Here is a 3898-nt window from a genome sequence, read left to right on the forward strand (position 1 = left end):
TGAAGTCCTTGACCTTCTTCAGCAAGTGATTTAGGTCCTCCTCATTTTCAGCAAGAAAAGTTGTGTCATCTGCATAACATAAGTTGTTGATGAGTCTTCTTCCAATCATGATATAACATATCTCCTCATACAGCCCAGTGTCCCAGATGATCTGTGTCACATTTAGATTGAAAGGTATGGAGATAGACCACATCCCTGGCATACACCTTTCCTCATTTGGAACCATAGAGTGTATCTTTGTTGTGTTGTGATGACTGCCTTCTCATCCAAGTATAGGTTTCACGTAAGCACAATCAAATGTTCTGGGATTCCTATTTTTCTCAGAGTTAGCCACATTTTGTTGTGATACACATAGTCAAATACCCTTGCATAGCCAATGAAACATACATAGACATTCCTCTGGTACTCTGCTTTCAGCCATTATCCAATCTAACATTAGCTATAACGTTCCTCATAGCACGGCCCCTTCTAAACCCAGCCTGAGCTTCTGGCAGTTCATTTTTGGATAATTTTCAGCAGAATCTTGCTTGCATGTTATATTGATGATATTGTGTGATAATTTCCACACTCTATCCTTTCATCTTTCATTAGAATGTTGTTGTTATTATGTGCTGTCCAGTCATTTATGACTCATGGTGACCCTATGTATAACAGCTCTAAACTCTGCTCTGTCCTGTGCCAATCTCATTGCCTCCGACACACTCATCCCGATTGCCCCACTCACCAAATCAATCCATCTCCCAGAGTGCCTTCCTCTCCTACGCTTGCCCTCCACCCTCATTGGAATAGGAACAAATATTGATCTCTCCAGTCATTTGGCTAGGTGAGAGATATTTTTAAGTCAATGATATATTTAATTGTAGAAACAGTGAAATAAGCAGAAACTTTGGAGTTAATTTCTTTTATAGAGTCATTTTCCACTTTGGATGGGTTGTCAGACATATGAAAAAACAAAACAGAATGCTGCCAAATTGATTCTGATTCATAATCACTTTATAGGATAGAATATAATTACTGCATAAGGTTTTCAAGCTTTCAAATATAAAAAGAGGTAGATTGCCACATCTTTCTCCACTGATGCTGTTGGTGGGTTTGCTTAGCTGCCAAGTGCTGAGCCACTGCACCATTAGATCTCCTGGCTGTTGTTGTTGTTGTTATTGTTATGTGTCGTCGAGTCACCTGTGACTCATAGCAACCCTATGTACAATAGCCCTAAACCCTGATCTATCTTGTGCCAATCTCACTGTCTCTCACACACCTGCCCCAATTACCTCAGTCACTGAATCAATCCACCTCATAGAGGGTCTTCTCCTGTGCTGTCCCTCCAGCTCCCAAGCATGATGTGCTTCCCCAAGGATTGGTCCCTCCTTGCAACATGTCCTAAGTATGTCAGATGAAGCTTTAGAAATCTTGCCTCCAAGGAGCAGCTTGGTTTAACCCTCTCTAGGCTGAACCTGTTTATTTTCTTAGCAGTCCATGGTATATGCAGTACTCTTCTCCAACAACACAGCTCAAATGCATCAATTCTCCTTCTATCCCCCTACTCATTGTCCAACTCTCTGATGCATAGCAAGTGGTTGAAAAGACCATCGCATATACCAGGTACACCTTAGTCTCCAGAGTGACACCATTGCTCTTCAGTATTTTGGAAAGGTCCCTAACAGCAGATTTTACCATCAAAATACATCTTTTAATTTTCTGGCTGCTGGTGCCAAGAGTGTCCTTGTCATGTGTATATTAGATACACCCTCATTTAACTAACAAAAAAAATTATTTGTCCCATTTTCTAGTTTTATTAAATTTCTTCTTTGAGTTGCTGACTTGTAGGTCAGTGTTTGAAAATCATTTGTTGTTGTGCAGATAAAAAAGACATTTGTCTCTGGAAAATATTGACAACATCAGAAAATCATCATGAATTGGGATAGACAAGTGAGTAATGCATAGACTCCGGTGGAAAATTGTGATACCATTAATTGAAATATTTACACACATCTAAAAGGTATGGTGTCAGGATTTTTTTAAGAATTATTTTATCCAATGTTTTAGACTTGACTACACGGCCAGGTGGGAATTTGTAAGTAAAAGAAATCTGTGAGGTTCCATATACCACCCTTAGGTCCCCTGGAGGTATGGTTTCCAACTGCTTCAACTGGGGACATCCTCACTAGTGATGAGCATCTTCAAAGTCATCAACACCTGAGAGATCAGCATAAAAGAGAGTTAACCAGACTGTAGGAGACTGTGACAAGGCATAACCACAAATATCTCTAGTATATAACAGAGCCAGAAAGAGCCAAGGTCAGAGCTCTTGAACCAGAGACAGGGTGAGATCTCTTGAGCCAGAGCCAGAGGTTTTGCTTGCTAGATAAAAGCGGCTTTCTGCAGAGACTTCTAGCATTTGTGTTGCTGGACTGAACCTGGATTTTTCACTGTGTGACATCATTTGCATTCCACCCCATTACTGTTTCCTTAGAAAACCCCACATTGTGAACAAAAAGATGTAAAGTCGTGTGGTCAATTGCAACGTATATTAGATCTATTGATTAGTAGAAGTGCAGGAGTATAGGAGACCATATCTGACCTGTTGTTGTTGTTGATTGACGTTGAGTCGAGTACAACTCATAGCGACCCTATGAACAAAAGGCTCAAATAAGACTGTGGAAATTATTAATGGACACAGTTATCCTTTGTGGAGTTAGTAGAGCTTGGATTTGGCTTTTTCTATATTGTCCCAGATCTTTTTGCTAAAAAATAGACTCAATAGAAGAATGAACAAATTACATGTTACTTCAGCCTTCATCATAATTTCTGTTAATATTTGCACATGAATACAACATATGTTACAGAAAAAAACAGCTACATAAAGTTTTATTTTTTATTGTGATTTTAACAAGTTTACAGAATAGTTGGATTTTTCATTCATTCATTGATGCACATTTTCCTCCCGACCTCCAGTTTATGCACTTTTATATTAGTTTGCTCACAAAGCTAATTTGCATTGTGTTTCATTCTCTTTTTATTTTGTTTCATTCAATCATTCCCGTGCATTATGTTTTATAAAATCAATTACCATTGGACCTTACTCATCATTACCTAAACTTTTCAGGTCCTATTGGATCAGATCCTTTCCATTTCCTTCCACTACCTCTCTACCCACTTAACTGGGTAACCCTATGGTTTCACCCCTATTCATCCATACCCCTTTCCCCTGTGTGTGCCCATATGTTTTATTAATTATCCTTCTGTTTTTACAAAAATGGTTTTCTTGAGTAATCTTTATGGAAATTGAATCACTAGATCTTTGCTTTTTGTGCTGCAAATTTTTTTGTGATTTGAAATGCCATTTTTTTTCCTCCAAAGGTCTTTCCAGCACCATCTTCAAGACATATCTATTTATTCTCTCACTTGTCCATGGGATGTTCAGTGCTCTTCTTCAACACCACGGCTTAAAGATGCCAGTTCTTTTCCTGTCATTCTTATTCATTATCCAGTTCTCTTATGCACAGCTAGCAATCAGAAAGACTATGTCCTGAATCAGATGCACCTTAGTTTGCAAACTGACATCACTACCTCTCAATAGTTTGGAAAATTCCCTATCTGCAGATTTTCCCAGTGCAATGTGTCTATTTAATATTACCTACTTTCTAGTAATAAAAAATAAAATCATATCCTACTTTTGGATATTGGTTTTTAATAATATGTGTCCTGATTTCTTATTTAATATATAGATGCTGTTGTTGTTGTTATGTGCTGTTGAGTGGCCTGCAACTCATAGCGACCTTATGTACAACAGCCCTAAACTCAGCTCTATCCTGTGCCAATCTCACCATCTCCGACACACCTACCCCATCACCCCAGTCACTGAATCAATCCATCTCATCAAGTGTCTTCCTCTCTT

The sequence above is a fragment of the Elephantulus edwardii genome, unplaced genomic scaffold (assembly GCF_000299155.1).
Source record: "Elephantulus edwardii isolate Elephantulus edwardi_28Jun2011 unplaced genomic scaffold, EleEdw1.0 scaffold00030, whole genome shotgun sequence".
In the NCBI taxonomy this organism is placed as follows: domain Eukaryota; kingdom Metazoa; phylum Chordata; class Mammalia; order Macroscelidea; family Macroscelididae; genus Elephantulus; species Elephantulus edwardii.